Below are 27,097 nucleotides of genomic sequence, written 5' to 3' on the forward strand. Positions count from 1 at the left end.
ATGACTGTGGGAATGCTGCAACAGTCATAAACGTGGGGACAGTCGTAAGTCACATATTGCAGTGCTGTTGTAACTTCAAAAAGTGAATGGTTGTAAGACAAGGACTACCTACCTTAGGAAAAGCCTCCTTGGAAGAGTTTGGCTGAGTCATCCAAAGGGATGAGATCTCAACAGGGATCACCATAACCGTCAAAACGCCGTCTCTCTTTTAATGCAATGCATGTAAAAAGGGCCCTTCACAAGGTCTTCACTTTCTTTACCCCACCCCCCACCCCCCATGATTGAATGGAAGCATGGTAGGCTTGAGGATCTGTGGCCTCTGGAGAGAGGACTCTACCATGAAAGAGAACATTCACACACAGAAGAAACACCCTGGTCACTTCATCCCCAAGAACAAGCGTCTCCACCCCTGAGGATTCCACTGAAATTCTCTTCTGTGGGAGACAAAACATCTCTTCCCCCCAACTGAAGTGAAGGAGAACATTGGAGAAGAAACCGCATGCCTCACATTGCTATAAATTAAGGATCAGCACCTAGAAATCCACAGTGTGAGCGAAGAGCCGAGACAATCTGTTCTATAGAGCAGGCTTGGTCTTCAGGCCCAGGGAACAGCTGAGGAGAAGATATGCCTGGCCATCAGAAATACATCCTAGCAAAATTATGTCTCCTGAAACCTACATGGGCCATCTCTCTGCAAAGGGTCTACCACAACTCAGCATGGTCAACTCATGGAAGAACTCACCATGGGACAAGAATTACTGTCAACTGTCCAGTTGGCGAATCCAGAAAAAAGAAACTGGGACATTATTCTACCAAGAGTATAAACTTCACTGAATAAATCCACATTGGCACAGAAGAAGGAAAACCAGTTCTGGGCTTCCCACGCAAAAGCAATTCATTTCCCCTTTTCCCACTGGCCACCCAAACTCCATTATGCCCACCGATCACATCTGTTATTTTGTTTTGAGAACCAGCCAGCCACACTGTGGCATCTGCTCGGGGTGTCCTTGAGGGGGGGGAGTAATGTCTCATGGGAATCAATGATGCTTGGAGGCCATTCTCCCCATCCTTGCATTCCAATCCAAACCCAGCCCCTCCCCCCATTCTTTGCGAGCTGCGAGCAAAGTGGAATATAGATGAAGGTTCGAGTCAGTCTTGACAACTACACCAGGGGTGTCAAACTCAAGGCCAGGGTGGTGGTGGATCCAGCTCATGGGGTGTGTTAGATCGGGCAATGAGAAGGCAGACACTGGCTTAACACAACAACAGCTCTTTATTCAGACAGACAAGTATGTACAATCCAGCAACTGTTCGGTCTGACAGCAACCCTTTTATAGGGAGCTGTCAGACCTCTTAGCCAATCAGATTAAACCTCTGTTCCCGCTGGAACAGAGGACCAGAGTGGAAACTCTGGTAGCAAGTGTTGATATCCAACACCCCTCCCCTCTTGGTTGGGATGTTCCTATTGGTCACATAGTCTTTGAGGTAGGCGGGTCTTTGTTTCGCTCTATCAGACCTGCGCAGTTCATTTGGAACCGGTTCTTCAGGCAGGTCAGACGGACCTGTCTGCTCTCCAGCTCCGCTCTGTGGAACCTGCTGGAACTTACCCCAGGCTGTGGCTGGAGTTCCCTGGATTTGCTCGCTTGGAGCTCGCTGTGGGCCTGCAACAAACTCAGATAAGTTTTCCGGTACCCTCGGGTTTGAGCTGGCTGTGGAAGGAGTGAGCGTTTGCTCCTTTTGGGTAGGGCCTTGGCTGATTTGTTCCGGATTTTCGTCTGGTGTTCTAAGATTGGAGTGGGAGAGGCGACCACGGAGTTGGTCAACATGCCTCCTCCAATTTCTACCATCCTTTAGCTCTAATAAATAAGAGCGAGGCCGGTGATGCCTATCACCGTAGCAGGAATCCACAGAGCCCCCCTGGCGTAGTTGTGGGCGTACACTGAATTCCCTATGCTAAAGTTTCGAATCTTGCTTGTGGAGCCTGGGGGCAATGTGGCAGAGTAGTTTGGGTGTAGCCGGTCTAAGTGGGACCTTAGTCCGCGACCCATGAGAAGCTCAGAGGGGCTTCTCCCGGTGGTGGCACTTGCCGTGATATGTTGGATTAGCAAATAGTGATCAACCTGTGTTTGCCAATCTCCCGGGCCCATTCTGGCGAGGGCCTCTTTAGTTGATCACACCATTCTCTCCGCCTGACCATTGGAAGCCGGATGGAATGGCGCGACCAGGGCATGTCTGATTCCCTGACTTGCTAGTTAGGTCTCGAATTGCATGGCCGTGAATTGGGGCCCATTGTCTGAGACCAAGACATCGGGCAGGCCGTGCATGGAGAAAAGTCTCCGTAGCACCTTGATGACCGCCTCTGCCGTGGTAGAGGTCATCAGGGCTACCTCTAACCATTTTGAATATGCGTCCACAACTATGAGGAACATTTGGCCATGAACGGGGCCAGCAAAATCAATGTGCACCCTAGACCAGGGTGCCTGAGGGCGCTCCCACTCCTTAGCGGGTGCCTCTGGGAGAGCTGGTCTGGATTCCTGGCATGGAGTGCAGGTAGCCACCCACTCTTCTATCTCCCTGTCCATGTTAGGCCACCAGACATAGCTCCTAGCCAAGGATTTCATCCTGACAATGCCAGGATCCCCACATGTAATGCCTCCAATACTGCCTTTCGCAGTACGACCACCCAGTCCCCCCACAGTAAACAGCCCTTGATTACCGACAACTCATCGCATTTAGTAAAAAACATTTTAAATTCGGCCCCAACAGGCCCCTTGCCCCCCCCTCCACACTCAGTTCAAAATCTGCTTGATAGTGGAGTCCTTAGCAGAAAAACGGGCAACTTCATTGGACGAGACAGGTCCAGAGTCCAGGCAGTCAATAAGTAGGACTGGTGTCTGGCGAGTGGGATCGGCCAGCAGTTCAGGTAGGGGACAGCGGCTCAAAGCGTCAGCATGTCCCAACATGGAACCAGGGCGGTGAACCAGTTTGTAGGAGTAAGCAGCCAGGAAAACATTCCACCTGGTCATGCGCGGAGACAAAGATATTGGGGTAGGTCGGTCCCCAGCCAGTAGCCCCAACAATGGTTTGTGATCCGTCACAAGTTCGAAGTCTTGGCCGTAAAGGTACTCGTAGAACCTTTTGACTCCCGCTACCACAGCCAAAGCCTCTCGGTCCATTTGGCTGTAGTTTCTTTCAATGGAAGACAAGGTTCGCGAGTAGAAGGCAATAGGGGCTTCCATGCCATTGAGCATGCGGTGGCTGAGGACAGCACCGACGCCAAAGGGGGATGTGTCGCAAGCAGGGACGTGCGGTCAGGAGAGGCAGGGGAGGCAGAGCCTCACCGCTCTCATCATGAAAAGAAAAAAAAGGGAAAAGGGAAAAGGCACACGTGGTCCGATTCCTTGCCTTCCTGAGTCAACATGAAGGGGATCGCGGAGCGCGCTCTGCCGGCTCGTGCTCCGCAGTCCCCTTCATGTTGACTCAGGAAGGCGGGGAATGGGACGTGTGCAGGAGGCTGAGGCTGCCTGATGATGTCACCAGCCTCACCAGCCATAAACCTCACCACACGTCACTGGTCGCAAGTTAACACAGCGGCAGGATCTGGCTGTACTGGACCAGCAGGGAGTCAGCAGTCAGAAGGCGTTTGACCGCGGCAAATGTGGCAGCCTCAGCTCAGCCCCAGGACCATTTGGCGTTCTTGGACAGGAGACGATGCAAAGGCTCAGCGATGGTGGCTTTCTGTTTGAGAAAGACGCTGTAGAAGTTAAGGAGCCTGAGGAATGCCTGCAGCTCAGCCTGATTGCGAGGTGTAGGGGCTTCCTGGATAGCTTTTACTTTTTGTGATGTCGGGTGAATCTCAGAGCCATCAATCATGTACCCCAGAAACTCAACCCTGGGCATGTTAATTTTGCATTTTTCTTTTTTGAGCCGGAGGCCTTTTTCACGAATTCTGGTCAAAACAGCCCTAACTCTTTTAAAAAGTTGCACCTCATTTGCAGCCGATACCAAGATGTCATTGAAATAGGGGACGACTCCTGGTATCCCCTGCAAAAGCCATTCCATGACGCTTTGGAACAGTCCAGGGGCGATACTAACTCCGAATTGCAGGCGGTGGCATTTGAATGCACCCCTCCACTGTGGCACCATCTACAGGCAACTGCTGGTATGCCTGTGCCATATCTAATTTTGCAAAAAAGTTTCCTGGGCCTAGCTAATGTAGTAGGTGTTATACAATGGGCACAGGGTAGGCGCTTTGTTGTAGCGCGTTCTTTATTGTGCATTTATAGTCTGCGCAGATGCGGACTGACCCGTCTGGCTTGACCCGGGTCAATATAGGGGTCTCCCAGCGTGCATGGTCGACTGGCTCTAGGGTCCCCTGGCTCACCAGCTTATCAATTTCCCTATCGATTTTAGGGCGGAGAGCAAAAGGTACTCTCCTGGGTTTGAGCCTGATAGGTGCTATGTTGGGGTCCAAGCTAAAAGAGATTGGCGTCCCCACATGCTTACCGAGACCGGAGCCGAAGATGTCCTCGAACTCCTTAAAAATCGCCTCAGTGCTGCTGTCCTTTACGGAGTTGATTCCGGTGACTTCCAACCCCAGGGCTTCACACCAATCGAGCCCCAGGAGGCTCTGTAGCGATGCATTGGCCACGGTCATGGAAAGCTTGGCGCTGATGTCTTTGAACTGCACTCGGAAGGTGCCTTGGGCAATGATGGGGACTCGGTTCCCCTGGTAGTCATGCAAACTGATGTCTGGGGTGCGAAGGTGCCGTCTTTTCAGGCTCGGGATGGCTTGCTTCAGGGTCGACCAGGAAATGATCGTTAGGGACGATCCAGTGTTGACTTCAAGCTCGCAGGGAGCATCCTCAATGAGGACTGTGACCTTCAGCTTTTTTGGCCGCCTAGTGCGGACTTGCCCTATCGTGGTTTGATAGGTTACCTTAGGTTCTCTCTCTGGGCGCCCTTGAGTTTTCCAACAGGCTCCTGGGTTGGGCCTCTGTTGGCGGTTTGGATTGGGTTTTGGCTGCCAAGCAGTGGCAGGGAGTTTGCTCCGGCACACTTTGGCAATGTGCCCCTTCTTGTCGCAACGCTGACAGGTCGCGTCCCAAAATCGACAGGTAGACCGGGCATGGCATAATTCCATCTCTGGCCATTGGGGGCATTCAACTCGCCCCCGTGGAGCGGGCACGCAATTTGGGCGTCCTCCTGGATGCCAGGCTGTCCATGGATGAACATGTGACAGCCGTGGCCAGGGGGGCGTTCCACCAGGTTCGCCTGGTGCGCCAATTGCACCCCCTATTGGACCGGGACGCCCTATGCACAGTCACCCATGCGCTGGTGACGTCTCGCCTGGACTACTGTAACGCTCTCTACATGGGGCTTCCCTTGAAATGCACTCGGAGACTGCAGTTGGTCCAGAATGCGGCCGCGCGGGTGATTATGGGGAGTACTAAGTACTCCCATGTGACACCTCTCCTGCGCGAGCTGCACTGGCTTCCTGTGGTCTATCGAGTGCGTTTCAAGGTCTTGATTATGATCTTTAAAGCGCTCCATGGCTCAGGACCTAGTTACCTGCGGGATCGTATTCTGCCCCATACATCCCTATGACCCATCCGCTCGCACAGAGAGGGACTTCTCCAGGTGCCGTCCACCAGACAGTGCCATGGGGCGGCGCCTAGGAGCAGAGCCTTCTCTGTGGCGGGCCCAGCCCTGTGGAATGACCTCCCCCCGGATATTAGGACCACTACTGACCTCCGCTCCTTCCGTGTCAAGCTCAAGACCCACCTTTTCCAAATAGCTGGCCTGGCTCAACCATAACTTCGTAATGCTCCTGATGGGTTTTTTAATTTAGTAATTTTATTTAAGGGGATTTTAAATTGTATTTTTAATTGTCTTTCACTTATAAGTCAACTCTCCTCCATGCACATATGTATATGTCTCTGTTCTTTTTGTATATATGTTTGTCTTATGTGTATTTTTATCCGTTTTGATTGTACGCCGCCCCGAGTCCTTCGGGAGAGGGTTGCGGCTAATCAAATAAAATTATTATTATTATTATTATTATTATTATGGTCCCCTCTGCAGCTAGCGCAGGGCGGTAGGCGCGAGTTAAATTTTCGTGCTGGTTTTGTGCGGCTACCGCGCATGTGGTAGCTGTCATCTTCTTCGCTGTCAGACGGTTCTTTTTCAGCAGCCTCGTGATGTACATGCATTTGCTTCTGCGCGGTTTGTGGCGCATTGTGTTGGCGCTGTAATGCTTCCATGGATTTGTGTGCAGATTCGGACGCCCTGGCCTTGTCGAGTGCTATCTGGATGTCTTGCTGTTCGTTTCTTCACCTATCTGCCTCTCAATCCCATCCTCATCACCAGTGTTAGATTGGGCAATGAGAAGGCAGACACTGGCTTAACGCAACAACAGCTCTTTATTCAGACAGACAAGTATGTACAATCCAGCAACTGTCCGGTCTGACAGCAACCCTTTTATAGGGAGCTGTCAGACCTCTTAGCCAATCAGATTAAACCTCTGTTCCCACCGGAACAGAGGACCAGAGTGGAAACTCTGGTAGCTAGTGTTGATATCTAACAGGGTGCTTAGATCTGACCTGCAGGGCCACCATGGAAACAATGAAGGACCGGCCCACTGTGCCTCTGCCATTGAAAACGGAGTCCGGAAGGGCTGCGTGTGGCCGAGCTCTGTTTTCACTGGCAGAGTGTTCCTGGAGGCTGTCGCAGCCAAACAAGGAGCTCGGAGGCCTATTTTCACTGGCTGTGCTCAGGCGTCCACAGGCACCCCCAGCACGAGTGACGTTGAGCTGGCCACGCCTCTCCGCCACCTCCCCAGGGTCAAACACAAGACTGCTGTGGCCTTCAATGAAGCCCTAAAGAAATGAAAGAAATAGTGGAATATAATCTTTAAAGATAGATGCAAAAAGAGGGACAGAATGGAAGGTGAATGGCAAACATTAAAATATTTTTAAAATTATTTTAAATAATTGAATTGTCCTTCGGTGAGTTGGCCGTGGTGGGTTGACTATGATGAGCTGGCCATGGCAAGTTGGCTGCAGCGAGTTTTCAAGAACACCAGATGGAAAAAAAACCCCCACTAAGGAGTCAGTCCCTGAAGCTGCCTACTTCCTTGCAGATGTTGGTGACCAACTACAGTTAAGTATGAATCACTTGCCAAGCACACAAGGCTCCCAGCCCTCAAGTTAATCTAAAGATGAGAATATGCCTGAAGCATCTGTGCTTCCACTCCCCTGACTACTAGGCTCAAATATGGCTGTCCCAAGGGACACAAAAGGAGCTTCGCCATTCATGGTTCAGCAGTGCTGGATCAGTCTGATCCAGCCCCCAGCCCTGTGATCAGGAATCCATGGGGAAGGGAAAGCGGGGGGGGGGGGGTCTAACAAAGTCAAGATGGCAGCCTTGGTCATGGGATCAAAGATCCACTCAGTCGTTTTGACTATTTGAACCCTTCTGAACGCTCCTGACTATAAATATGGAACTCTAAAAAATAAATCACAGATTATTTACTATTAGAATGTTTCTTCAATTGGGTGTTTGCATAAGGCATGTTACTGTCTTGACAGTCAGATTAAACACATTAATAATTTTCAGCTGTCATACTTGCCAACAGCATTTTTGCACACACATCAGTCTTGGAGAGTGAGTTTACACCTCTACAACTGTATTTGTGAACTCTGGCTCAGTGCCAGCGAGATGGACGATGCCAGGGGGCAGCTCCTCTGTCCAGAAATTGGAGATGAACTATGTTGAATGCTGAAACAATAGACTGCAAACACTACCATAGCAATACATCTGTGTGGACACTTCACCAATGGAGATGCAGAATAACTTGCAAATGAATGTGGCAGAATGTCCTGCAATTGAGCCCATGTGCATAAGCTAAAACATGTGAAGAGCAGTGACGGGAATTAGGTACGTCTAGTGAAAAGAAAGACTATAGGGTGACATGAAAGCAGCATCTCAATATTTGAGAGGTGGTCACTGAGAAGACCTATTTTCCAAAGGACCAGAATGCAGGACAAGAAGCAACGGTGGTAACTAATGCAGAAGAGAAGCAACCTAGAACTAAGAAGACATTTTCTGACAGTGAAAACAATTAACCAGTGGAATGGCTTGCCACCAGAAATTGGGGGTGCTCCATCACGGTGAGGCTTTTAAGAAGAGACTAGAGAGCCACTTGTCTCAAGCAGGGTTTAGGCTAGAAGACCTCCAAGGCCCCCTCCAACTCTGTTATTCTGTGAAGGGGAGAAACTCTGCCAGAGTTTCCGAACAACTAGACAAGGCAGGAAAAAGCCGTATTTAATTGAAAGTTAATTAAATTTGCAGCAGTTTTGGGATTCAGCCAGTTTGCACCATTTCGGGAGAACTGTTTGTTTAATTTTCTGAGCAGTTTTGTGAAATGGCTGTTGGAAGAAATCATTAGGACAGAGAACCGGTTGCTAAATTATTTGAATCCCACCACTTGTTTGCAGGACCATTTTCCATGCATCCGAATATTTTCACCTTAATGCAATTAAACATTACAAAGACTTAGTGTGACATAATGATTAGAATGACAAAGAGACGGGGTCAAATTTACCACAGAGGTTCAGCAGATGGTTGTGGCCCAGAAAATCTCAGCCATGCCTACCTCACTGGATTCTCCATTGAGAATAAAATAATGAAGAATAATAGCAGTGACTCTGAAAGGGATCTTGGAGTCTTAGTGGACAACCAGCTAAATAGGAGCCAGCCGTGTCCAGCGGCCGCCAAAAAAGCCAATGCAATCCTAAATTGCATTAGCAAAGGGATACAATCAAGATCAAGTGAGGTACTAATACTACTGTATAAACCCCTAGTAAGGCCACACCTAGAGTACTGCATCCAGTTTTGATCATCACACTATAAAAAAGATGTGGAGACTCTAGAAAAAGTGCAGAGCAACCAGGACGATTAGGGGACTGGAGACTAAAACATATGAAGAACAGTTACAGGAACTGGGCCTGGCTAGTCTAGTGAAGAGAAGGACCAGGGGAGACATGTCAGCAGTCTTCCAATATTTGAGGGGCTGCCACAGAGAGGAGAGGGTCAAGCTATTTTCCAAAGCACCCGAAGGCCAGACAAGGAATAATGTATGGAAACTGATCAAGGAGAGATTCAACCTGGAAATAAGGAAAACTTTTCTGACAGGGAGAACAATCGACTCATGGAACAGAAGTTGCCCTCGGAAGTCATGGGAGCTTCATCACTTGAGACTTTCAAGAAGAGGTTGGACTGCCATTTGTCAGAAATGGTGTAGGGTTTCCTGCTTTGGGGTTGGGAAGGGCTTGGACTAGATGACCTATAAGGTCCCTTCCAACTCTGTTAATCTGTAATCTAAACCTTGCTCATGTCAATATCTTGAGCTCCTGGAGAAAAGTGAGATATCAATCTAACATCATGAATGGAGTATTGACTGGCCAGATGTTTTCCTGATGCCATGTGGAGCTTTGCACCCTAAGAGAGAAACATCTACCAGTAACTAGGATTGAACTCTCAACCTTCTGAGTGGGAGGCGAGCATCTTCACCATTAGGCCACCATGCCGGTTGGTCTACTAATAACAGAATATCAAACAAACTGCAGTTGCCACACAAGCCTACCTAAACTAAATCTTTATTCTCTGTTACAAAGAATTCCGCCATGAATTCTTTTGGGATTAAATCGATGCTTTCAACCCACAGCAATCAACGCTCCAACCAATTTTCACCCCAGGCAAAGTTTCGTTACATTTGTTCTCCTTCCAAAAAGAAATACAAAACTTTAGGGAAGGGGCCGCGTCTACTTTCTTAACCTTTTGTTTAAAAAAATAATCCAAATAGCTCATTTAAGAAGTGCTGGAGAAGGAAAAGGACCATTTGCAAAGGGGAATCATCAGTCCTTGGACCTTGTTTTTAAAAAGGGCAAGGACTTTCCTCATTCCGCCAGTCCTTTTAAAAAGTGTCGGATTCAAAAGTGCCAGATCCTTCATGCTCTTTTGAACATAACAGGGTGCAGAGTCAGCATGCTTGTGTACTGATAGCCCTCAACTTATATCAGTTCATTTAGTGACCGTTCAAAGCCCCAGTTTGACTGAAAAAAGTGACCTGTGACCATTTTCACACTTACGACCATTGCAGCATGTCCTATAGTCACATGATCAAAATTCAGGTCTTTTGCTCATATTTATGACAGTTGCCATGTCCCTTTTGCGACCTTCAGACAAGCAAAGTCAATGGGGAAGCCAGATTCACTTAAACAACTGTGTTGCTAACTTATCAACTACAGGGATTCCCTTAAGAAACATGGCAAAAAAAGGACGCAAAATGGGGCAAAACTCACTTAAATGTCTCATTTAGCAACATAAATTCTGGCTCAATTGTGGTCGTAAGTGGAAGACTACCTGTACTCACACAAGGAGACCCTCTAAAGCAGGGGTCTCCAACCTTGGCAACTTTGAGCCTGGCGGACTGCAACTCCCAGAATTCCCCAGCCAGCTTTGCTAAAGTTGCTAAAGTTGCTAGGGTTGGAGACCCCTGCTCTAAAGCTAGACAGACTGAGGCTGAAAGCAGTTATGACAAACAAACAAATAAAAAATAGGGGAAAGTCATTTAAATAAGTCTGGGCGCTTTACTGAGGAGACAGTTATCTTTTGTGTATCTTCTGCTGAAGGACATTTTCGAAACCACACAAGGTTTTAGTTTTGCAGACGCAAGTGTGAGCTACCCAACACAAACAACGCGGCTCTTGGGAAGCGGAGGGACGTCATGTCTCCAGCTGAATCCACAAGGAAATCATAACCATTACTTCTCATTATGCAACTCGTCTAACAAGTGGTGAGTTCCTCATCCAAAGACTCGGATTTGTTCAGCATTGTTCTGAGATCAGTTTGTGCCCGATGAATCTTTCATAGAGTTCTGAGGGGGGGGAGAGGAAGTGCGGGGGGGGGATGGCTTGGCTTGTTTTGATACTCAAAGCATTTGTGCTTTCAAAGATCAGATTGTCTGCCCCTTCAGAACCCCCTGTAAAAGACTGTTGACGTTAAGTAAATTGTGGTGTGGAATCACTCTGAAAAAATGTTTCCAAATGTTCCCTAAACTCCCTTCTGGTTTTCTCTTGTAAAGGGGAATAAAGAGAAAGCTGAGTTGTGTTTTTGTTTTTAATTAAAACACACACCGCAAAACCAGGAGATTTGCACAGCAAACTCTTGTGATTAGCCCTGTTTCATAACTTGGCACAGTGGGTGGCCGGAGCTTTTGGAAATGAAAAGAAAAACATACCTTGAAATGTTTTTTTTTTAAACCTGTCACCTGCCAGTAAATGAGCTTATAACTTCCAGAAGCCTCAGTCAAACCCTGGAACTTGTACACCCAACACATTTGGAATATGTCAGGTGGGAAAAGCTGGGTTAAGCTGGAGAAATTCCCTTTCTCCTTAACTTGATCTTCTTCCTTTTCTAACAAATTAGGCAGAGGGTCATGTCCTCAGGTCAAGTGGTCCCAGGGACCCTGCAGCAGGAAGCTCCTTCCAAATGAAGCCAAGAACAAGGCTTGTCAGTTGACCATCCCTCCAAGTCACAATTCAGAAACATTCAAAAAGAACTTCAGCTGTTCACTTGAAGGCTACTTACAAGCAGGACCGTAACAGAATAACAGAGTTGGAAGGGATCTTGGAGGTCTTCTAGTCCAACCTCCTGCTCGAGCAGGAGACCCTATTTCATTCAGGACAAATGGCTGTCTAGCCTCTTCCTAAACATCTCCAGTGGTGAAGCAGTCCATGAAACCAGTGGGGACGCTGGGGTGCTCTTTTCGGAGTGGGCGAGTGGGTGGGAGTCAGGGTTGCCTCCTGGCATTTTCCTCTGTGACCCCCCCCTCTCGTCCGTCTCGGGAGGAACCTCTTCAGGAACATAGCAAATAAGTGTGATCTGTAATTTTGCGATACTCATGAAATTGTGGCTTTCAAGCTTTGTGTGCCATATACTACGGTGCGCATACTAAATTTCATCATGCTGCATTTTATTTAGATGTTGCCCTGCAGATACGTCCACCCTATGTCCACCCTTTTGGGCGTCTGGCAATGCCAATATGTAACTGTGCCTTAGGATATAATACCATAGAATCATAGGGCTGGAAGGGACCGGAGAGGTCATCTAGTCCAACCCCCGTGTTCAAGGCAAGAGACCGTAAACCATTCTGGTCAAAAGGTTGTGCAGTCTATGTTTGAAAACATCCTGTGATGGAGCACCCACAACTCCAGAAAACAATCTGTTCCACTGATTAGTTGTTCTGTCACAATATTTCTCCTTACTTCGAGGTTAGCTCTCTCTTTGATGTGCTTCCACCCATTACTTCTTGTCCTGCCCTCGGGTGCTTTGGAGAATTGGTCTACGTTAGCTGGGGAATTCTGGGAATTGAAGTCCATAGAATTTCAAATTGCCAAGGTTGAGAAACCTGCTCTAGACTGATCCTTCAAAGCATCAGTTGCCAGCCTTCCTTCTCCCATAGAATCCTGCCAAAGGTTTGAGTCACCCTCACTCGATCCCAAAGCCCATCACTTCCCAAGCCCACGGCTCCCCTCCTCCGTCTTCCCAGTCCATTCCCTCCGTCTTTCGTGGCTTCCGACAGTACATTCCCAAACAGAACAAAGCCTTATCAGCACGCCATCTCAACCGCAAGACAAGTTCAAACCCCAGGTTTACGTCTGATTTGCAAGATTACGTCTCTTCTGGCCGCCGCCCAAAAAGGTACATGATATATTCAGAAAGTGGAAAAGTACAACTGCAATGTTTTTTTGTTTTTTTTTGCCAATGGGGTTGCTTGTAAATGCCATAAAGCTTCGTTTGGCCTGGAAAAATCAGTTGCTCTGGGAAGAAACTGAGCAAAGGTTATGTCAGGTAGCTAAGGCTTAGAATCCCAGGGTTGAAAGGGATCCTAGAGGTCTTCTAGTCCAACCCCCTGTGCTGAAAAGAGCTGCATTTCTAATTTCAGGTAGTCAAAACACCTGAATTTGTTTCCCAGTTAAGCTCACAGTGAAGGTGAGTGGACAGCATCATCCTTTTGAGCAGGAGGATTGAGGTTTTGGCTGAAGTGGCAGAATCCCTGGCCAAAAAAATGACCAAGAGGTCCCTTGGGCCCAAAACGAGTTGACTTTCCCATAGCACAAAGATTGAGGAAGGCAGTGAATTGGGGCTGGAAGGTCATCCTGGCAGCACTTGTGGAAATGGTCACAAAATGGCTGCCACAGCAGAACCCTTCCCACTCATAAGATGCTTACCCTGCTACCAAAACTACTTAAGCAAAGGAAGGATGGATCCTGTTGTTCTTTTTATCTTCATCCCCTGGGTTCTGCCTTCCCTATCACCTTACCTCTGGATAGGCAGGCACATTTCCAAGCCAAACACGGGGCTGCAGCCATGCAGGGGAATTCTGGAAATGAAGCTGAAGCTGGCACCTGGGTGCTTAGTTTGCTTCTCATGTTTTAATTCAAATAATATTTTAGAAGTATGAAAGTCAAAAGCAGCAGGACACCTGGTAAGAAGCAAGGGAGATATGCAGGACCTCTCTGGGGTCCAGGGAACTCAACTGGCCAATTCTTGTGTACAAAGTTTCAGGGAATGGTCCTCTGAACTCAGGAACTTTAAGATATGTGAACATTAATGCCCAGAGTTTCTCAGCCAGCATGCTGGCTGGAGAATTCTGGGAGTTGATGTCCACACGCTTTAAATTTGCCAACTTTAAAACACTGATTCAACTGGCCTTAACGCCAGTTAACTCCTGGAGTGTGCTAGCCTGTTGGTTGATGCCCTAGAAAAACAGCCTGACATGTTCCATAATTTGGGGTTATATAACGGCAACACACACACACACACACACACACACACACACACACACACACACACACATGGTTGATAGAGTATTGAAAAGAATACTGCCAAGTATTCACAAAGATCCTATTGCCAAGTATTCACAAAGAATTCTTACTCATAAAGGCGTGTGAACATTTGGGAACAGTTGGGACCTGCTCCCTTTTTGACATGGATCCAAAATGAAACCTCACCTTTTCATTCTGGCCCAGCTGCTCCGTCATCACCTCACTTTTGTCCTGAACTCGAGGCCCACTGTGGCCTATCACAACCTTAGTCTGTTAAGGCTGGGGAATAAAACTGGGAGTGGGCTGCTTAGAGAACAATCTCTGCTTTGCCCCAATTAACCACTTCCAACACTTTTTCCAAAAATACTCCCGGAAATATCAAGACATTGTTGATAGTGACATGTCTTCCAATATTTGAGAGACTGTCACACAGAGGAGGGGGTTAACCTATTTCCCAAAGCACCAGAAACCAGGACAAAAAGTAACAGATGGAAACTTGTCAAAAAGAGAAGCAACCTAGAAATAAGGAGAAATTTCTCAACAATGAGGACAATTAATCAACGGAATGGCTTGTCTCCAGAGGTTATGGGTGCTCCATCACTGAAGGTCTTCAAGAAGAGACTGGATAGCGGAAGGCGGGGCTTGACTTTGCGACGACACAACATGCAATCTTGGGGCTCCAGGATTGCTGTCGATATCTCTGTTGCTGGACGGTCCTTTTTGGATCTAAACCGGTCTGAAGGAACGGTGATAGAGAAGAGCAAGTCCTGCTGACCTCAGGGACATCGCAAAGTCCCTGATCGATCTATGAGAAAGCTCTTTTTGCCGGCTACAAGAGAAGCAGTCAAAATGGCTACAGAAGGTTGGCACAGCCCCCTGAAATGGAAGCAGAACAGGAGAGACAGTGTGTCAAAATGGTGAGAAAAATTATTATTAGAGAAGAGTTAAAATAAAATTGAAGACAGAAGGAAGTAAGCAGCAAATTAACTCTGGTTTAAAACTATTGTGTTATCTTTTTCACTTTAATTTTGTTTGTTTTCTATGGATGGACGTTTTACAAATGCCTCTTACTTTTAAACAGGACTAGTCTTTTTTCCCCTTCTTCCTCTATACTTCTTCCATTTTTTGTATTTGTGGATTAAAAGTTTCTTTCCTTGCAAGGCTCACAAAGCTCGGCTGGATCGTAATCTTTAAACTTTTTTTCTTCTGTTCCGGAGTTCAGAGCTTAGAAAGAGAGGCAAAAACAGAGGAAAAGAATGTAACACTGCCATCTAGAGGCTAGAGGCTTGGCAACATCTGATAATACAAAGCTATTGGCTTTGTTTACTGAAAGGGTCACTGGCTATACAGGTGTTTCTTTGAAGGAAAGAGAAAGCTTTGACCTGAAAAACTTTACTGAATTTGTTTGAAACCTAGCAAAAGCCTTGAGTGTTTTAGTGGCAGTGTCTATAACCTGGAAAATGGCCCAATATGAAGGGGGGGGGGGGGAAAGGACTAACATTGCAAAGAATTATGCTAGAAATTCAAACAGTCTTAATAATCACAGAGAGAATTGAAAAGAGACTTGAAATTATAGATCAAAATACAGAAAGTATGGAGGGAAGAGTTGAGAATACTTATAAAACAACAATGAAATTTGAGGACAGAGTTCAAAAAACCAAAGAGACATATGAAAGTGATAAAGAAAATTGTTGACACTGACAGCAAATCGAGAGTGGAGGGAAATGATTAGTGCGAAATACGGTAAGGAGAGATTGATGAACTGGAACTCTATCTCAGATGTCAAAATATAGATGAAGAAAGGGGAGAAAATTTGGCAGAAACAATGAGAGTAATTCAGCAGAAGCACCAGCGATAACAAAAGTGAAGCTGATGAAAGAAACAGATAGAGGGTTTCGAATCTTTATAAGAAATGCAATGAATAACAAGTTGTCAAGAGAAGTCCACATAAGACTTATCACGAAAACACTTAGAATACAGATTCTACAAATGGCAAGAGATATTGGACTGCACTATTTCTGGAAGGATACAGGATGATGAAATGAAATGTCACAATAAAATTTATTTAAATTTTGTGTACTATGTATAAGACAAAATAATAATAGTTATAGCCAAATAAATGATTAATAATGATAATAAAGCATTTATATATACTAGATTGATAATATGAAACTTTATACAAATTGTAAGTGAGGATGATGGAGATGATGTTGAAAAACCTTTTTATAAAAGATAAATAATTCTATAATAGTTCTAGAATAGAATATAAAGATGTAATATAATTGGATGATTCCAGGATGATGTAATGAAATGCCATAATATAAATTTACTTCAGATTTAATATGTTTCATATAAAAAGGATGTAATAATAGCTATGCTTATGGATGTTTAACAATTATAACAATTTGTATACATGTATATTAGATTGATGATACTAATAATGGAAAAAACATGGAATTGAAAATTATTAGAGAATGTTATCAATGCTAAAATAATAGAATGATTTAGAATAGGATATAAAAAATTCTTTATTATTGGATATATTGAAGGTGATATAATGAATCATTATAATATAAATGGATACATACGCTATATTGCCAAAAGTATTCGCTCACCCATCCACATAATCAGACTCAGTTGTAAGCGAATACTTTGGGTCTTTTAGAATACCTTGTTTAAAATGGAGGAACAAAGATATTTGATTGACAATATGTGAATTTTGATAAAGTTCAAGTGATGATATGGAAAGACCTTGTAACCAATCGACACACTGTATGCAGTTGAAGAGGTTTTTATGTTATATGTTTTGTGTGTGTTTGTTTGAAAATAAAAAAAAAAAATTTTTTTTAAAAGAAGAGACTGGATAGCCATGTCGAGTCTAGTGAAAAGAAGGACTAGGGGTGACATGATAGAAGTGTTCCCATATTTGAGGGGCTGCCACAAAGAAGAGGGGATCAAGCTATTCTTCAAAGCACCGGAGGGCAGGACAAGAAGCAATGGGTGGAAACTCATAAAGGAGAGAAGCAACTTAGAACTAAGGAGGAATTTCCTGGCAGTGAGAACAATCAACCAGCGGAACAGAAGTTGCCTTCAGAAGTTGTGGGAGCTCCCATCACTGGAGGTTTTCAAGAAGAGACTGACAGTCACTTGTCTGAAATAGTCTAGGGTCTCCTGGTTGAGCAGGGGGGTCGACTAGAACATCTTCAAAGTCCCTTCCAACTGTGTTATTCTATAAACACTCATAATGGCAGTTTCAACAGCTTCTGCTCTTTTTTGCTCTAAAAGCTTCCCTTGTCATGGTGGCTTTTGAAACCAAAGGGACCTAAGCTGAGAATGGAGTCAGGAAGCAGAAGAGACGGCTCTTTTCACCTCAAAGCAGGTACCTTCACAAACATGGCACGGGGGTTTAGCAGAGACATCACCTAGCATAGCCGGATAACCAGTAAAAACCTCTGATGTTGCAGAACCAGTCCTTCTGATGATGGGGAAAGGAATTTCATATGCAGGTACTGGATAGCTAAGAAGATATCCAGGACATGCACATTGCAGTTTTTCACTGTAATTTCTTGTCACAGATGCCAAGAAAGACAGTTAGTGCTTGTCTTCCTTCACCCTCATTTCTCCTCCTTTCCAATTGTCCATGTCCTGTTTTGCTTGTTCAGTGATCTGGTAACTCGAATGTGGGATAGAACGCTCCAAGGCAAGAGCCATTGATCAACCATAGGATGTACAAGTCAAGGAACTCTTCAGGAGAAAACAGCAGAGATGGGAACAACACCTTAGCGCAGGGGTGTCCAAACTTGGGAACTTTAAGACTTGTGGACTTCAACTCCCAGAATTCCCCAGTGGCTGGGGAATTCTGGGAGTTGAAGTCCACAAGTCTTAAAGTTCCCAAGTTTAGACACCACTGCCTTAGTGTGTTATAAAAGAAGCAATCCAAGGCCCCCGCAACAACATACTAAAGTGTTGGGAAAATATTTCCTTCCTCAAGTCCCAAAGGTATTTTTTCAAGGGGCAACTGGGCTTTCTGGTTTTTCTTTGAAGATGTTTCACTTCTCATCCAAGAAGCTTCTTCAGCTTGTGACAGGGGAATGGAAGGATTTATACTCCTTGCAGACAGCTGGTCATTTGCATTCTTCTAGAGAGTTATTGAGGCCACCTAGAGGTTTATCTATGTCCTCAGGGTCACCTTCCTCAAGAAAACAGTGCAACACTTGGAAACCCATAGAAGGGTATTGTTGAGTCTTCTGAATAGTCCCACACTCTCTAGGACAAGGATCTCCAAATCTGGCAACTTTAAGACTTATGGACTTCAACTCCCAGAATTCCCCAGCAAGCCATGATATAACAAAAGAGTTGAGATGTTAGAAAGAGTGCAGAGAAGGGCAAAAAAGATGATTGTGGCTGAAGGCTAAAACACATGATGAACGGCTGCAGGAATTGGGTATGTTTAGTGTAATGAAAAGAAGGACTAGGGGTGACATGAAGTAGTGGTCCAATATTTGATGGGCTACCACAAACAGGGACAATATTTGAGGGGGTCAACCTATTCTCCAAAGCACCTGAAGGCAGGACAAGGAACAACGGATGGAAACTGAACAAGGAGAGAAGTAAGAAGAAATTTCCTGACAGGGCAATTAACCAGTGGAACGAGTTGCCTCCAGAAGTTGTGAATGCTCCAACACTGGAAGTTTTTAAGAAGAGATTGGACAACCATTTGTCTGGTTTGTCTGCCTGAGCAGGGGATTCAAGACCTCCAAGGTCCCTTCCAATTCTTATTATTCTGTTGTTCTGTTAGTCTTAAAGTTGCCAGGTTTGGAGACTTTGGGCCTGTCACACACTCGCAGTGACTCACAGGATTGTTGTGTGAAAAATAGAAGAAGGGAGGAATATTAGGTATGTTCTTCACCTTGAGTTATTTATGAAATAATAAAGGTGGGATAGTTTTTATTTTTTTAAAAAACATAACCTTGCTACCTGAACACACACCAAGAGAGAGAGACTTTAAAAATCCCAGTTGCTCTAACAGCATTCCTCTTTCAGTCAATACAAAGACTCTCGAAGCAGTGCTCACCAAGATTTAACGACTCTAATAAACTCATCCAGTTGCTCCTCCAGTCTCCTAAACCTCCCAAAATTCCCATTCCTCTCCTCCTGCAATTTCTTTCCATTATACACAACTCCCCTCTGCTGGTCAGCTGCAGTCCTGCAACGTCAGGCATTGCTCCAACTGGATTTGATCACCGAGTTTTCTTTTGAAAAATCAGTTGCTAGCAATCTAATGCTCTCACCTGTCTACCTGCTGGCTCTGTATAGAAGTCATTCCCCACACTGCTGACCTGCTAAGGCTCCACTGTCGGAGCTCCAGGGAAGGGGAGACAGAGGGCTCTCTTTTAAGGACCACAATCCTGCCAAATGGTGGCCTTCAACAACTCAGGCAGCTTCAGGACTGGTGTCTATGTCTATGGAGATTCTCCGTCATCCAGGTCATGGTTGTCCCAAAGGTGTTTTTTCAAAAGGCAACTGGAGTTTTCTTCGTTTTTCCTTGAAGATGTTTCACTTCTTATCCAAGAAGCTTCTACTACAGTCAGAACTGAAGAAGCTTCTTGGATGTGAAGTGAAATGTCTTTGAAGAAAAAAAAGTCGAGTTGTCTTTCAGGACTTGTGGTATGCTGTGGGAAATGAGAGTCCAACTAGCATTATGAAGCAACTTCTTAAAGCCCCTGAGGCTGAATATTTGAAGAGTATGACCAAGCAGTATTGGCTAGATATTAAATTCTGCCATGTCCCTGGGCCACTTTCAATTGGAGCCTATGCAGAAATGCAACAAGGTTCTTATCCGTTAAATCCCCAAATAAATTTTTGCTCTAAGTTGCCATGGCAAGGTCCAGCCAAAATCTGGTTATTCAATTAAACAGAATAACAGTTGGAAGGGACCTTGGAGGTCTTCTAGTCCAACCCCCGAATCATTAGCAGGAGACCCTATACACCTGTGATGGCGAACCTCGTGCCAGCACCTGTAATGCAAAGTCCCCCCCCCCCACATGCGCATGTGCACACAACCTTTTTTCCCATCTCCCCCCCCCCAGGCGCGCCCCTCTTCTCACCTCCAAGCTGAGCTTGGTATTTCCTTGGGAGGGGGGAGGAAAGCCTCTGGAGCCTGGGGAGGGCAAAGAATGGAGCCAAAAAACTTCTGGTAGGCACTTTGGCCTGTTTTTCGTCCTCCCCAGGCTCCGGAGCTTTTCCTCCCCCCCCAAGGAAATACCAAGCTCAGCTTGGAGGTGAGAAGAGGGGCGCGCGTGGGGGTGGGAGTGGGGAGAAAGGTTGTGTGCACATGCACATGTGGGGGGGGGGCACTTTGCATTACGGGTGCTGGCCTGAGGTTCGCCATCACTGCTCTAGACCTTATGAGACAAGTGGCTGTCCGGTCTCTTGGTAAAGCCTTCCCGTAATGGAGCAGCCACAACTTCTGGAGGCCATCCCTTCATCTGCAGAGTCTGCAAAGCCACAAAGAGGCAAAGAACAACAAAAGGAGCCAAGATTCAAAGTAATGAAATTCTGCAAATGAAATTTGGGAAGCCAGCCAGTTTCTTATGCAATAATAGCATTTCCCCCTCTCTCCTAGTAAGCACAAATACACTCTTGATTTTTCACCATTACGTCAACAATCTAAACTAAACCTAGAATTGAAAATAAACATCGCTCCTATTTTGTCGCTGAAGAAAATGGGTGAAGGGCTTTTTATTTGCTTTATGGCCAGCGGTTCTTTGAAACGGGGCTTTCAAATTGCTGGGAATCCCTCTCTCCGCCCCTTCAAATCCCACCAAGACACATTTACTTGGATGGAGCTTCATTCTCTATTTTCCTGCCCTTTCTGGAATCCTTCTAATCCACTATGATTTCTGCCTGAGTCCTTTGGCAGTTTCAAGAAACCTGATTTGTTTGCGCATCAGTTTCAGGTCTTGTTTATGGGGGACTTCAGAGGGCCTGGAGAGAACGTCCCGGCCCTCCTCTCCCCTGTTCCAAAGGTTGGGATGCAGGAATCTTCTGCCCGTCCTAGAGCAGAAATGGACTCACCTTGGCTTCCAAATGTGAGTGAACTTTATTCCCATCAGCCACAGCCCAGGTAGCCAAGGGTGAAGAATGATGAGGAATGCAAGCCTTCCGTTCCTCACCATTTGGTCAGAACTGAAGAAGCTTCTTGGATGAGAAGTGAAACGTCTTCAAAGAAAAACAAGGAAGCCCAGTTTCCTCTCGAAGAAAAGCACCGTTGGGACATTTGTTCGCTGACAGTTTGAAATTACAACCACACGGGGAAAAGTTACAACCATTTTCACAGCATTCCCCAAGGTCAGGCGATCAAAATTTGGATACTTGGCAACTGGCAGGTATTTATGACGGTTGCTGAGTCTTGGAGTCATAGTTTAACCCTGGCAGTGATTCACTTAACAACTGTGGAGAGAAAAGTTGTACAACGGGGCAAAGCTCCCTTAGTGACTCTCTTGCTTAGCAACAGAAATTTGAGGCTCCATTGTGGCTGTAAGTCAAGGACTACCCTGCCCTCCTGGAAAGCTCCTGCCCTCGCAAGCACCTGCCTTGAACCCTGGGGTGGAGGAAGAACCCCCGGTGTCTCCTGCCAGGCCTCCTCCAGGGAGCAGAGAGAGAGAGAAATTCAAGGCTCCTTGATAAGGGAGTTTATGACTGCAAACCCTGGGAAAGGCCAAGCAGCTCCTTCCTCCAAGGGCGTGGCAGTGGGGGTCCAGGGCTGGTGAGGGTCCCTGGGGTCTCCTCCTCTGGCTGGATGAGGGCAGGAAGGGCAGCGAAGCCAAAGCCCGGGGGGGGGGGGAGGAGAAGGAAAGGCCGTGGGCTGTGTGGGCAGCTCGAACTTCAAAATAGGTTACCCAAACAAAAAGTCCTCTATTTACAACTACAATGGAGCCCAAAACTTTTGTTACGAAGCGAAACATTTGTTAAATACGCTTTGCCCCGTTTTATGACTTTTCTTGCCCCAGTTGTTAAGCGAATCATTGCAGTTGTTAAGTTAAGTGAATCTGGCTTTGCTTGCCAGAAGGTTGCAAAAGTTGAGCACACGACCCCGGGACACTGCGGCCATCATTAGTATGAGTCAGTGGCCAACCCTCTGAAACCTGATCACATGACCATGGGGATGCTGCAATGGCCGTGTGAAAAACTGTCACAAATTGCTTTTTTCGGTGCCGTTGCAATTCTGAATGGTCACTAAATGAACCATTGCAGGTCGAGGACTACCTGTAATATATTGTGAGAAATATGATTGATAGACATCAGAAAAACTGATGATGCATACACTAAATCAGGGAGTTATAATTATATATCTTCACTTTCCATAACAAGTGATGGTTAAGTGTTTTTTATCATCAGGGCAACCTGGTCTACCCAAATATAGGAGGGAGCATAATGCTTCCATTTATGCTGTGTCCCATATTTGGGTAGACCAGGTTGCCCTGATAATAAAAAAACACTTAATCTCTCCCCTGGTATAACCGACAAAGCTAGGAGAGCCTGTGGCTTAGAGGTTAATACATTTACCTAATATGTAAGTAGCCTGGGTTTGAATCCCAGAAGGCTATGGCTAATTGACGAGAGCTGTATAGCTTGAAATAGATCTATACTAGTCTCCCTTTATTTCTTTGTCGGTAAATATAAATTTAACACAAACAACAATTAAATATTTGTGCCCATCATGAAAATCAGATACTAGGCCCATCCAATAACCAAACTGATATGATATAGGGCTGGAAGGGACCTTGGAGATCTCCGAGTCCAGACCCTTGCCCAAGGCACGAGTCCTTGTGCAGCTCTGGACAAACACTGTCCAATCATTTCTTGAAAACCTCCAGTAATGAAGCACCCACAACTCTGGGAGGGAAACAGTTCCACTGATGAACTATTCTTAGGAAATTAGTGGTCAGGAAATTTCTTCTTAATCCCAGGTTGGATCTCCATTGCTTCTTATCCTGTGGTGGTTTGGAGAGGGGATTGGACTAGAAGTTCTCCAATGTCCCTTCCAGTTGTTACTCCCCCTTCCCTGTGACTGTCCTTGAAGTACTGGAAGATAGCTATCATGTCTCTCCTAAGCCTTCTCTTCGTTAGGATGGACCTATTTAATTCCCTCAGCTGCTCATCGTACAATTTAGCCTCCAGGCCTCTGATCCCTTTGCTGCTCTTCTCTGCGTTCTTTCACCTTTTTTGTATTGTGGTGGCCAGAAGGGTCGAAAGTATTCAAAGTGGAGCGTCACGGTCACCATCACACTGAGAAGAGTCTTCTGTTCTCGTTTTAAACAGTGAGACGAGGGGACAAAAGGAGGAATCCTTAAGCCAGGGGTGTCCAAACTTGGGAACTTTAAGACTTGTGGACTCGAAGTCCACAAGTCTTAAAGTTCCCAAGTTTGGACACCCCTGCCTTAAGCTCTAGGAGTTTAGGGTTGGCAAGACAGAAATCGTGAACACTGAATAAGGATTTTTTTTTTAAAAGTTGAGGTTAGCATTGAATAACAAGGAGAATAAATTCTGATGATTATCATCAAGAGATTTCTCCAGGCAGACCGATTCAGACCCCAATGAGGGATGGTGCCTCTTGTCCTGAATCTGTACTCCAGGGATTGATAATGCAATCGCAGGCGGGGAGTGGGGGTGGGCGTTGTGCGTCTTTCTCACAGATGCCAATGCAAGCAGAGGCCTTGGCAGATAAATCTGGGCACAAACAACCTACGGGGTGTAAGGGGGAGGGCAGGAGGGAACAATTAAGAGGAGCAACACTCACATGCTGAAGAATAAATGTGATGCCTTCTTTAACACACACATGGTGGGCGTAAAGATAACACATTCCCGATGCTGTAGAACAGCCTCTGTCAACCTTGGCAGCTGGAGGATGTGTGGATTTCAACTTCCAGAATTCTCCAGCCAGTAAGATTTTATCTGGTTCTTGCAGTCTCCAAAACATGGATGCAAAAAAGAGGAGGCCAACCTATTCTTCAAAGCACCTGAAGGCAGGACAAGAATCAATGGATGGAAACTCATCAAGAAGACAAGCCACCTAGAAATAGAGAGGAATTTCCTGACAGTGACTACAATTAACCAGTAGAAGGGCTTGAAGAAATTGTAGGTAATCCATCACTGGAGGCTTTTAAGGAGACTGGGCAGCCACCTATCTGAAAGGGCATAGGATCTTCTGCTTGAGCAGGGGGTTGGAGTCAGTCTAGAAGACCTCGGAGGTCCCTTACAACTCTGTTATTGTGGTAGATTGTGTGCTGCCTGAGGAATTCTGGGAGTTGAAGTCCACATTGAAACATTGCTGTAGTATAGAAAAATGCAAAGGGGAAGGCAGAGAAAGCTAGCAAGGTTTTAATACAGTGGCCACTGGTCCACAGAGATCAGTGATTCAGATGTCTCAAATCACCAAGAATATAACAGAGGATTCCCACTCTGTGATTTTTAAAAGTAAGCAAGGCACACAGTGGCTGATTCTATGAATTTGCTCATAGTATCAACATCTGCAGGACTTACGGCTACAATTGGGACCAGAATTTCCTTTGCTAAGGAAGGTAGTACCAGAAGAGTAGATTTGGAAGGGTCTTAGAGGTCTTCTAGTCCAACTCAAGCAAGAGATCTCATGCCATCCCAGACAAGCGATTGTCCAGTCTCTTCTTAAAAATATCTGGAGATGAACTACCTACAACTTCTGAAGGCAAACCATTCCACTGGTTAATTGTTCTCACTGAGAGGAAGTTTTTCCTTAATTCCAGGTTGCTTCTCTCCTTGATTAGTTTCCATCATTTCCTGTCCTGCCTTCTGGTGCTTTGGAAAGTAGGTTGACCTCCTCTTCTTTGTGGCAGCAGCCCCTCAAATATTGGAAGACTGCTATCATGTCACCCCTAGTCCTTCTTTTCACTAGACTAGACATACCCAATTCCTGCAACAGTCTTCATGTTTGAGCCTCCAGCCCCGATCATCTTTGATGCTTTTTTCTGTGCTCTTTCCAAAATCTCAACATCTTTTTGATAATATGGTGACCAAAACTGGATGCAGTATTCTAAGTATGGTCTTACTAAGGCTTTATAAAGTGGTACTAATACTTCACTTGATTTTATTTTTGCTCTGGTTAAGCAAATAACAATAGCAACAGCACTTAGACTTATATACCGCTTCACGGTGCTTTACAACCTTATATAGTCAGCATCTTGCCCCCAAACAATCTGGGTACTCATTTTACCCACCTGGAAAGGGTGGAAGGCTGAGTCAACCATGAGCCAGTGAGATGCAAACATCTGTCAGCAGAATTAGCTTGCAGTACTGCATTCTAACCACTGCACTACCATGGCTCTTAATCTCTCTGGCTGAATCATGCGGGAAAGTAAATAAGCTTCTCTTAGTGTCGGAAGCTGGCTGGGAAGTCGCAAAGGGCGATCACGAGGCCCTGGGACACTGCAGTTGTTGTAAAAACATGCGACTTGCCAAGCGCCTGAATTTGGCTCCTGTGACCATGGGGAGGCTGCAACAATTTTAACTGTGTGGGCAGGTTGTAACTTTTTCCAGCGCCATTGTAACTTCAGTCAGTCACCAAAGAATGGTCGTAAGCCAAGACACATCAAGCAGCTATCGAAGTCTGAAGAAAGCGAGCAAGGACCAAAAACCAGCGCTTGGCATTATAGGTCAGAGACTTGTTTCATTTTTGAATGACCTCACCAAATTCTGCAGATGAGGAACGCATAGTGGTTAGAATGCAGGATTGCAGGCTAATTCTGCCGACTGCCAGGAGTTCGAGTCTCACTGGCTCAAGGTTAACTCATCCTTCATCCTTCTGAGGTTGGTAAAGTGAGGATCCAGATTGTGGGGTGTAACATCCTGACTTTGTAAACCGCTTAGAGGGCGCTGTAAAAGCACTGTGAAGCGGTATATAAGTCTAGTGCTATTGCTACCCTCCCTGCCTTTCCCACTTTCCTTTCCTTCCTCCCTCCTTTTCCTTTTCTTCCTACAGAGCTGTGGTGGCACAGTGGTTAGACATGCAGGCTGACTCTGCCCACTGCCTGGAGTTTGATCCTGACCGGCTCAAGGTTGACTCAGCCTTCCATCCTTCCAAGGTTGCTAAAACGAGGAACCAGATTGCTGGGGGCAAGAGGCTGACTCTGCAAGGCACTTTGAAATGGCGTATAAGACTAAGGCTACTACTACTTGGAAGTGTGGCAGAAGTCCCCCTTTCTCTCAAGAATGCCAGAGCCCTGAGTCTCTCGACGGTGAGGCGGGTCGCACAGAAATTTAATAAACGACTTTCAGCCAAATGAGAGGTTTTTAACATGGCAATGCTGAACCTCCACAAGATAAAAATGCCTAGTTCTGTGCAGAAACTGCTTCTCTTGAGCTGAGGATGGCGCTTGGCCAAGTGGTTCCAAAGTTTTCAGCTGAAGAAAGAAAAACTTAAGACTACAGGTTGTCCTCGGCCTACAACCATTCATTTAGTGACTGAAATTACAACAGTACTGAAAAAAATGACATGATCGTTTCCCCCCTTTATGATGATTCCATCTTCCCCATGGTCACGACCAAAATCCACTTGGCAACTGGTTCGTATTTATGACGGTCGCGTTGTCCCAGGATCACGTGATCCCCTTGTGGGGCCTTTCTGAGAAGCAAAACCAATGGGGAAGCCAGATTCACTTAACAACTGCAATGAGAGAGATCATCAAATGGGTTAACTCTCACTTGCCTTGCTTTGCAATGGAAATTTGGGGCTCAATTTCGGTCGTAAGACGAGGATTCCCTGTTATCTATTTCTCTCCTCACCTGATCTTGTCACAGCTCCTCAAGGCTTCCATCTGGGGTCAAGCAGAGCTGGAGTGAAACCTCCTGTTTCCACGAGATTTTAAACTTGAGAGCTCAGCCAACCATGGCATCAGCCACAGAAGCGCATCCTCAGCATTGACCCTGTTTGCAAGCATCTGATCTTGTCTTCACCCCCCATTTGGCCAGCCCATTAAAGGCAAGGAAGAGAAGAGGCGTGTGTGTGTGTGTGTGTGTTGTCTGGACTGCTCTGCTGCAAAAGAGGGTGTTCTCTGGCCAGGAGGCCATCCGTAAGCTTCACCCAGAAACCACCGGCAGAAAATCCCTCCGCTCTCAAAGGAGGCATCATTGACGCTAAGACACGCATCGCATCCATCGGGCAAGAGAGA

At 45.9% G+C, this 27,097-nt stretch overlaps 1 long non-coding RNA gene across 1 annotated transcript in view; it reads right to left on the reverse strand.

Moving 5' to 3' along the window:
- Window positions 1-23,829, reverse strand: part of LOC309397826 — a 270,063-nt gene extending 246,234 nt beyond the window's left edge. The window contains exon 1 of the long non-coding RNA XR_014176318.1: window positions 23,788-23,829. This is a non-coding gene — a long non-coding RNA (uncharacterized lncRNA). The remainder of the gene's footprint in view (window positions 1-23,787) is intronic.
- Between the last annotated feature and the right edge of the window lie 3,268 nt (window positions 23,830-27,097).

This window comes from Natrix helvetica (genome assembly GCF_964273705.1).
Source record: "Natrix helvetica genome assembly, chromosome: 11".
NCBI lineage: Eukaryota > Metazoa > Chordata > Lepidosauria > Squamata > Natricidae > Natrix > Natrix helvetica.